Genomic DNA, 10,706 nt, shown 5'->3' with positions numbered 1-10,706 from the left:
CTGCCACTTCAGCAGTTCCCGCTCAACCGACCCACCAACCCCCTTAAGCAAATCCCCCCGCACACACACACACACACACACACACACACACTGCGAAAACAGGCTTTACGTTTAACCATAAAACAGGTGTGTCAAGGGGCCTGAGGCAGCACTGTCTGACTGACAGACACACTAAACCAGTTCGCCGCTGTGCTGTCATTATCCCCTGTATAACCAGCGTGGTTACGGCCCACTGTCTCACTTCTGCTGGAGTTTATAGAGGCCTTCAGTATGTCTGCTTTAGGAGACAGGTGACAAAAATGCACAGAAGGACTGTCTTGTAGAAATTTTGAATAACTTATGTCTTTCGCTATAAAGGTAACTAGATTTATAAGTTTTTTGATAGAAAAGTAATGCTTGCTTACCCAGAAGTCACTAGAGTTTTATGGGCAGTTGTTAGAGCATTTCTATGTAGTTATTAGTGTGTTACTATTCAGTTGCGAGTGTATTCTGGTTGGTTTTTTGCTGGTCCATGATTACTGCTTTGTTTGCCAAAAAAAACATTATTTGCCCCTTTATTTACAAAATATTAATCTCCAATGCATGTTCACGAGAGCACCACGAAGCATAGATATTGTGTTGATGCGAGAGCAGACATTGTTGCGTGAACTCGCGTCGAAGATTAATGTTTTGTAAATAAAGTGGTAACTTTTTTTTTTTTTTTTTTTTGCAAACAAAGCACTTGTCACTTCATGAAATTGAGGTTAAATAACTGGAGTCACATGGATTACTTTTATGATGTCTTTACCTTTCTGGGGCTTGAAAGTGGTAGTTGCGTAGCTGTCAATGGAGGTTCAGAAAGCTCTCCTCAAGCTCTCCTCAGAAAGATCCTCATTTGTGTTCTGAAGATGAACGGAAGTTTAGAACGACCTGAGGGTGAGTAATTAATAACAGAATTGTCATTTTTGGGTGAACTATCTCTTTGCCCCCTAAATGCATGAATGTTTCACCAATCATTATTACATATTCGGGTCTTTAGCGACCCAGATCTATATCTAACACGGATGGATCTCTCCCTGTCGCGATAATATAAAACTCTGTCTCAATTACAGAAGAAAAAATTAAAGCATATTTTGTTTCTTTTTGGAGCTTGGAAGGGTTCAGTTTGAGCAGATGTTTTATACCATCATCACTGTCCTTGTCAGAGCTCATTTTCCAGTACATTAAGCATCTGACTCATATTTGCAATCTTCAAAATCAATATTTTGATCGCTGACAGCTCCTTCTGCAGATTCACCATCAAGTGACAGTGACACTAATATTTGATTGCGGTCAGTGCTTGCTCTGCAGTAAATCAGCAATTCAAGTTTTGCTGATGATACTTCCTTTTCTTTTGTTTTCTGCCTGTAGTGACAATAAGTGAAACGTCACTTGTGGAATAAAGGTGAATTGCACAGAAAAAATATACTTACACACCTCTGGTCGTTAGTGATCCTATACAAATTTTTTTTTTTAAATCAATGGGGAAAATTTTTATTTTATTTTATTTTATTGTTAAATTGTTTATAACGAATTGATTGAGGAATATTAAGAATGTTGAATGACGTCCCGGGTCACTAAAGACCCGAGGTATGCGTTTAAGGGTTAAATGTGATTTTTATTGAATTTTTTCACTTATTTGATCATCCACCAGTCAAAAATCCTAAGTCTGTTCACTTAGACAAGTAGTAGCATATATATATTCCGCTAAACGATAAATAAGGAACAGTGAATCTTGTGCAAACAGTTTTATAACAGAGTGATCACAACATTTTTCTGGAAGACAGTCACAGAATACAGCAGATCATCATACTTCACTCTATCAAAGGAGATTCAAATTAAACAATCATAACCTTTGCGAAATGGAAATGTAACCATTTGGGAACGTTACTGTGTTAATAGCACTATCACAGTTGAGGAATCTCATGTGGCTTTACTGTGTCTCCATGGAAACGCTTCCCTCCAAAAATGAAGGTACTGTACAGGTTATAGGGCTTTGTTGATGTAAATACATTTTAACCCCCCTTCTCCATAAATAAAGGACAAATCCACCCCTAAAAAATTATGCATCCAGATTTGATATTTAGTATGTTCCAGAATCCAGATTTATGAGCTGCTTCTTCACAGTTTGAAAACCTAATATTTGTTAATTATTTAGCATTTTTGGTGATATTATTTTTATAATGGTTTTGAAAGATGTTTCATGAATATAAAGACATTTTTATTTTTGTCATTTTTTTACTCTCAGTTAAAAAAACAAACATTTGCCAGCATTTTTGTGAATGCTATTCTTTGCAAACAAGTAAAGAAGGAATGTGAACTAGTTAATTATTTTATGCCTGTCCTTGTTTCAGGATGTCAATATAAGTTCTGTTTGCTCCAAGCCAACCTCCAAGAGTCAGAGTGAAAACCCTGTTACGCCGTAAGTCTGAATCAATGACCGTTTTTCTCTTAGAATGAATCGAATGGCAAATTCGATTCAAATGAGGAACAATTTAAGATCCAGATGTGGGCTTCCCGGTGAATGTCTTTGCATGTGAGCTTTGCCTCTATTTCTTCATTTACTGATGGCAGTAAACCTTTATGGGTGCAGTCAGGACTGCTGTGGCTTTAATGGCATGTGGCATCCTCTAAAATGGGCATCTGTTAATTTGAAACGACGGAAGGGACTGCATGGGTTGCTTTTCGCACATAATAAGCGCGCCTTTAGAAGCCTTTGACGTATTGCCTGATCCATTATTTTCTTTCCTATTTTAATTTTGCTCTTAATGATTTTCTAGATCTCGCTTTTCAATTTAAGCATGCTGAGACTCGTAAGGGATTTAAACAAGGTGTGTTCGGCATGCGCTAATCAACAGTCATTTTCGGCGTGTCCGTCGCCAGGTGTGGAGTCAGAACGTGCTGACCTTCTGCTAACGACCCGTTCGTGATGTAATTATAACACCAACTGTCCACGCCACCACTTGTTACTGTCATCCTGAGCCTCCGTGTCCCAGCCGGTTCCTGCTGTGCAATTGTGCAATTCTGATCCTGTTCTGCTCTCCAGCAGTGTGGAAAGTACTGGATCATTACACCTGTTTAGAACAAACGTGTGATGTGGGCTGGGTGACCTGATAGTCCATTTCTCCAGGTCTTTCTTTTCTAAAGTTATGTTATCGCAATGAGGGATGGTGGGTATTTACACAAAGATCCAGCATTGGGCAGGTGACTTCAATGGAGAATTAGATCTTGATAGCACCTCTAGGTGGTCGGTCTTGCAGTAGCAGACATCAATGTGCACACATGCACTGACTACACACACACACACATTCGATGGAACGTTATCAACTGTGGACAAACCCCTAGGGATAAACGCACACACATAGTGGTGTTGGGGGTCTTTAGTGTGAATCTGCAATGGGAACATTAAGTCTCTGGCCAAATGAAGGACACAGCGAGGATATTTTTTGGAACGACGCAGTATACTCGCAGAATTTGTATTCTTTTAATCGATGATCTGGATTCTTGTGTAAACACTGCTTTGATTTACAGCTGTTTTTGAAAAATGCCTGATGACAGTGGAGCCAGAGGGTTGTAAACTGTTCTGAACTTCTGAAGAAACGCTAACCCCGCACACACACCCCATCCGACAATCAGTTGGGAACAGTGGGCATGCCCCCCCCTCACACATCCCCATTGAGTTTCAGCCAACATCATGCTGACGAGAAGCAAAACTTTCAGTTATTGACTTTTGCCATGGTTTGTTGAATATGTACATATACACCCACCTCACATAAATTTCCATGGAAGTCACACGTTTTCGTAAAATAAGCAGCCTGAACCCTGAACCTATGCAAATAGGCATGTAAAACGCACTAACTTAACTTATCTATGGGCAAGTTAGATATCAGAAGAGAATTTGTTTTGGCCTGCAGTGTAATGTGAGAGATGAGATGCACAGGAGGCCGTGAAAGGTCTCTATGTGCTCCGTTTATGTGGGGCACACTGTGCTCGTAACGATTGATTTGCAGTATGTTTGGGGTTTCTAAATCTGCAACATGGTGTGTTTTATAACCCAGGGAATGAGCTGTGAGACTACTTTGAACCGAGGCACTTACTGTATTACGAAAAATTGATGAAACTCTGAATTTCGTATGGAAATGTGCCAACTTGCTGATTGATTTCTTTATAGATCCATTAGAGGTGATGATTTATGAGCATCTCAGAAGATCTCCCAAATTAAATAAACTTTAGCCATGGACAACTGATAAATTGATATTCAAACTAATAAAACAACAACAAATAATGTTTCTGTAATATTGGCAACCTGATGGAATGAAATAACAAGTGTCAAAGTTGTCCCAGGGGGACAACTGTTTACTATCCCGAGTAAAGTGAATTGAAATTAGCGCACAACGCTGGGCTCTTGCTCAAGGCAACTATTCTCCTTCAGCAGCAGCATAGATGATAAAAGAGAAGGAAGTAGTATCAGGAGCAGACACTTGTCAATGCAAAGAAATCATGACACTTCCTCCAATCAAAGTGAGTGGAAAAGTCATACTTAGCATGGCCGGATTTGCCCCGTTTTCCGCAAATCCCGCGGCAGCGTGGCGTAATTGAAAACAGGGCTGAATAATCAGTGAAACAACTCCGTTGAAAAGCTAATTGATCTCATATGCAAACAGAATTAAGTTAAAAGCTGTGTCTGGCGCTCTATCTGAGCCTTCACTTTCCCACTTTTCCAGAGAGAGAGAGGAAAGGAAACATTCAAGGTCTAGATGAGGGACGGAGTGGGTGGAGAAGGGGAAAGGCTGGATGGACACAAAGGGAGAGAGAGGTAAAGCCACCCAAATGACACATTTATTCAATTCAAGATTTCACAAAGCTTGAAAAAAGGGGGTGTCTCATAATAGAATCACTTCATCAGGAACTCAAGTGCTTGAACGCAAGATCCATCTGTTCGGTGTATCGTCTGATTCCCCCTTCTAGCACCCTCCTCTTTCTCTTTTCCTCCCTCACCTCACTCTCAGGTGTGTGTGTGTGTGTTTTAACAGAACTGAGGGAACGCATAACTGTGTTTCATTACCGCTGTAAGAGACGTTAAGCTAATCATTCAAATCGCTCAGAGTCGAACCCCACCCGGCTGCTAATTCAATCTGCCCACAGCAAAACATGCCAAACAACATCCATTATGGTCACACAGTTAATTGGCAGAGGGTGGGGGCTCAGGCTTGAGTCAGGAGGGAAGCATTGCAGCGGACAAAAGCAATCTTGTCTTTTCACCGGTTTGAGATGGCGGATGGCGATGCACTTGCAATGCTTTGTATTGTCATTGGACAATAAACAAAGACACACAGGACAATAATATAAACGGCTTGTGGGATGATGTTAGATTCAAATATGTTTCAGTAGTTCATTGTGCTGTTTCTGTACTTACAGCAGTTGTTCAAATATAAACCACTGACGATTTGAATCTCTGTGAAGAAGATTGCATTTTTACAGTGTAAAATGTTGTTCATTTTTATGTGAGGTTTTATTTATATCTTTTTTTAAATTATTTTCCAAATTTTAGTTTCTAATATATCTCTACGTTTGCAGCTTCAAGTTTTTTTTTAAGCTTTTAATATGAATTTATCATATTAAAGTTTATGATTAATATTTGACATGTAGCCTATATTATATATTACCCTTGTTGTTTTTGAGCCAAAGAAACACTTTTCTAGTTCACTTTTCTCTAGTTTTTGTAAGTATCTCTCACATTTGTGAAAGAGACACTCTTTCTTTTTTAGAAATCCAATACTTTTATGTATATACCGTATATCCACCTTGTTTGTAGCTATAAAGGAAAGGCAAAATGTAAAAGGTGTTCATAGAACTTAAAAAGGCAGCAGTTTTCATGGCCTTATGGCTTATTTTGTTGAATTAATTATTATTTCAATTAAAAGTATTCAGTGAAATGTCTTGACTGAACTGAAAGTTGCCCTAACTTAATTTCTGCCATCATTATACCAATTTCCTTTTTAGATTTAATAACTCTAATAAGATTTCTATCAAGTTTTATCCATGCATGGTTTTAAATGGTAAAATTGTATGTGCTTCTTGACTTTTTTTTCCAACTCATTTTTATAGGCCTATTACCTTTTATGCTTATTTATGACTTTTAAAAAATATATTATAATTGAATGCATGTACTTCCTAAAGTTGTATGTTCAGAATGGTAAGTAAACCAAAACACCCTTAAATATATGTAAATCTATGTTTATTTTTTCAGCATTATTTATTTAATCTGTGTGTGTGTGTGTGTGTGTGTGTGTGTGTGTGTGTGTGTGTGTGTGTGTGTGTGTGTGTGTGTGTGTGTGTGTGTGTGTGTGTGTGTGTGTGTGTGTGTGTGTGTGTGTGTGTGTGTGTGTGTGTGTGTGTGTGTGTGTGTGTGTGTGTGTGTGTGTGTGTGTGTGTGTGTGTGTGTGTGTGTGTGTGTGTGTGTGTGTGTGTGTGTGTGTGTGTGTGTGTGTGTGTGTGTGTGTGTGTGTGTGTGTGTGTGTGTGTGTGTGTGTGTGTGTGTGTGTGTGTGTGTGTGTGTGTGTGTGTGTGTGTGTGTGTGTGTGTGTGTGTGTGTGTGTGTGTGTGTGTGTGTGTGTGTGTGTGTTACAAACTCTGACCCTCAAGCACACAGCACATGCTGCAGGTTTCCATCTCTATTTGATCCCGGGCACATGGCCAGCTCTCTCCCGGGTCCACAGCAAAAAACAAACAAACCTCAGTGTGCCATACACAACTACAAGCGGCCGCCACCACAACCTGTTCGCCTTCCCCACCAGGTAGTCTAGTGTCCTCCAGCCCTGTCAAAATGTCCTGCTTTAATGGCCATCCAACACTAATTCAATCAGTTTTTTTCAGTCTCACTTCCCAACCCTCTCGTGTGTCAGAGTGACAAAGGCCTTTGAGCGAGATTCTTAAACGTAAAACACTCTGTCGTACAAAGCCAGCGAGGACGGGGCGGTGTAATGAGGAGACGGCCGTAACAAGCGGACCGAGGGTGACAATTAAGACCAAACAAAAATAAAAATAGCGTCACTGCTGCCATGGTATTAAAAACAGTGACATTTACAGACCTGTATTTAATTACCAGCTCACGCTGTTCGCCAGGTACCCCATTACACCATGTGATAAATCTTTTATAGCTAGAAATGTATGTGTGTGTGTTGGGTGGTGTTCTGCTGTGATGAATGTATATAGGCATTGATCAGCAAAATAAATACATGTATAGGAAGAAAGAAAGACAAATATTTGGGCAAGGAGCAGGGTGCCTCTTTAAAGGTGCATGAATGCTAAGTTTGTGTAAGAGCGTTTGTTTTTGCATGGTGGTGTTGCCTATTCAGGGACTGTAGCTGCCGGCCATTTGCTGTCAGTAGACTCTGTAGATGCTGCTTTTCAGCGCTGTAGTTTTGCTTTCAATGGAAGTGGAGTGCATCTCGCCTCCACTGTTTTTTTGTGCGAGGGCCAAAAGCATGGAGAACATTTTAAGCGTGTTCATAGGCTATCATCACCCATATGCTTGTGGTCTTGAATGGCACGGGTATGTCAGCTGTGGCAAGTGCTGGAATTCAGTCAAGCTTCTCTGCATTAGTGTATCTTGCTCAGGACGACAGATAAACACGGTGTAAACACGGAAATTACATGCATACAATTCTCTCTCATTCCTCTCTCTCATCCATTTAGCTAAACGGTGGTTTTAAATTCTTAATCAATAGCAAAAAAAAAAAAAAGTTTGATTTCCACACAGAGCACCTGAGATACACATCGAATAATAAGCAGATGTTTTTGTGTTTTTGCAGATGAGTAATAATTATGTCACAATTATGAGAAATTTTATCTTATCTTTTAATTTACTTTTTTTTCGTCAAGACTAACATAAGCTTCCTTGATATAACCAAATAATCCTTTTTTGTAGTGATGTGAAATACTTGAACATGCAAATGAAAAAACTGACTGTTCATTTCTGCGCATAACTTTATTCATCAGCCTTTTTTTCTCATCATAATCTGCTGAATTCTTAGGCTGCGTCTCTCCTGCTGTACCCGCCGGCCCCCCCTGCGTATGCTGGGAAAATGAGAATAGATCGGCCCATTCTTGGATGGTGCCAGGTGGCATTTAGACCCCCAAGAAGACACGAGTGCAGTCTATCTACCTCACAGTGACAGACGTTGGGCCTGGAGAGAAAGGAAAAGAAAAAAGGAAGCAAGTCGGAAAGGAGGAAAACGGAGGTGGGGGAAAGCAGAAAAACCCTAGTAGGTCCACTCCAGGCAAATGTGTTGTCCTGCTGAAGGCATGCTTGTTTTCTTTGTCATTATCTCAAGCTGCTGTTGCACAGTGAGCCAGATGTACATGTGGGAGTACGCAAACGGGCTAGTGACAATAGGAATGTGCTTCTTTTTTTTTCTTTTTTTTCATTGCCATGTAATCTACGCCTATTCCTTGTTGTGAAACTGTACTTAAGCTGTACCAATTGGATTCCAAATCCTGTTATATGGATTAGTGAACAACACTTAGACATTCTGTAAAATAAAAATCAGAGTGCACAGATGTTATTTTGCAACACATATTTTTAAAGAAATATTCCGGGTTAAGTACAAGTTAAGCTCAATTGACCGCATTTATGGCATAATGTTGATTACCAAAAAATATATATATAATAAATCGACTTGAACGTCATTTTCTTATTTTTTTTTTGCAAAAATCTAGGTTATTTCAGGTTATATTTAAGAATAATTCAGATTCAGTACAAGTTCAATTGACGGTATATGTGGCATAATCTTTATTACCACAAAAAAAATAGTTTCGACTTTCTTTAAAAAACAGCAAAAATCGAGAATATTTCAGGTTATATTTAAGAATATTTCAGGTTCAAGTTCAATCGAAAGGACATGTAGCATAATGTTCATTACCACCTTTTTTTTTCTTTTTTTTTTATTCATAAAAAAATAAAAATAAAAAAAAGACAGCAAAAACTTAGGCTACAGTGAAGCACTTACAATGGAAGTAAATGGGGCCAGTAAATGGGAGGCAGGAATGTGAAATATTGTAATTTATAAAATACTTAAGTATTATTTGAACTCTAAACTTGTTTAAATAATCATTTTTACAGTTGTTTTGGGGTTTACGGCATTACGAGTTGTACAATTGGATATAACTTTACACAAAAAAAGGTTAGTAAGCAATTTTATCATTCTAAACTAGTTAACACATATTGTTTAGATCTTGTGGATATACTTTTGAAACAACATTACATTTATTTTTAACTATTTATTTTTATGTATGGTCCCAATTGTAAGCGCCTCACTCTAACCCTGATTTTAGCTTCTTCCTTTTTTTTCTTAAAGAAAAGGAAATTAATTTTTGTTGTAAACAACATTATGCCACAAGCGCAGTTGATTGAGCTTAACTTGTACTGAACCCGGAATATTCCTTGAATTGCATTATCAACAGTACAGCATTTGAAGTCCTGCTACATTCTGAGCAAGTCAGCTCTTGCAATGTGTGTTGCAAAAGAATATTAATCATGCAGGGGAGGATGGTGAAAGAGTGTCATGTCATTGTTTCCATTGTTGGGAAATACCTGTTTTTCGTGTTCTGCAATCCGTTTTCCTCATTCAGAGCAAAAGCCATGACTTCCTGCCATCTGGGTAAACAGTTTTTATTGTCTGAGCATGAAAACAAGAACTCTAATTATAGCGTTCGGATTATGCTACAGTATGCCAATGACCATGATACCCCTGGCACAGTAGTGGAACTGTTTCTACAGGCCCTGAATAACCCCTAAGCAGCTAATGTTATATGATGGGGCTTTTTCTGGGTGATTAATGAAAAGGATGGGGAGGACAAGAGATGGAGAGATAGAAAGAGAGGGAATGGGGGAGGGGTGATCATGACAAATCGTTTGGGGGTTCTTCAAAACAACACAGGGAGATAGATGGCGGCAGTGTGTGTCTTTCATTATCAGTGACCCCCTGTTCAATCAACGCCAGAGAAAGACGGCCACGGTCCAGAGAACAGGGCTACAGGACAAAGTATCATCCCATCATCACTCAAACACATACGCACACACATCTTCTCAAACACTCGCCTCTACCCCTCAAACGACCCCACACACATTGATGAGATGACCCCCAGACGACTGGATATGCCCTCTTACCCCTCAGGACCCAAAGAAAGGGCGCCATCCACACAGGTGCCATGGTAACACCGCCATGGCAGGTCGAGTATCGTGAACGATGGTGTTGGTGATGTCATCAACCCAGTGGGAGGAGCATTGCACCCGTAATCACCAGCTGCCTGTTCCATCGCCATTCAAAGTATGTCCTGTTTTCACACAACTCTCATTCTTTTCCCTCCTTAGCAAGTTAAGAAAGTGCATTGTGAGAAACCTCATGAGATGTGTCTGTAGAAACGTCCCAGTGTTCTGTGCTTTAAGAGTGTTCTTTGTGGTTTAAAACAGTGGTTTTCTAACTGGGGTGCACCAGGGGGTCTGCAAGCTGGGTTTTGGAAAGTTCGAGAAGAGAAAAAATATATATATAATTATTTATAAAATATTGTGTTAAACATATTATGTCAAATGTTTAACACAATTTTTGCCAAATTGTATTCTTTTATATTATTATTGCAAATTTGTTTTTAAACAGTTGTTTTCTAATTGGGGTTTTCAAGGTGGG

The 10,706-nt window shown here is 39.3% G+C and overlaps 1 long non-coding RNA gene across 1 annotated transcript; it reads left to right on the top strand.

Annotated features, from left to right (window-relative positions):
• The first annotated feature begins 294 nt into the window (after positions 1-294).
• Positions 295-8,110, top strand: LOC309485982. Its single transcript, XR_014201355.1, has 4 exons — positions 295-357; positions 2,373-2,440; positions 6,664-6,815; positions 8,055-8,110. It is a non-coding gene; the product is annotated as an uncharacterized lncRNA (long non-coding RNA).
• The last annotated feature ends 2,596 nt before the right edge of the window (positions 8,111-10,706 follow it).

Source organism: Leuciscus leuciscus (assembly GCF_965113295.1).
Source record: "Leuciscus leuciscus genome assembly, chromosome: 21".
Classification (NCBI taxonomy): Eukaryota; Metazoa; Chordata; class Actinopteri; order Cypriniformes; family Leuciscidae; genus Leuciscus; species Leuciscus leuciscus.
This window is presented reverse-complemented; position numbering and strand designations above follow the sequence as displayed.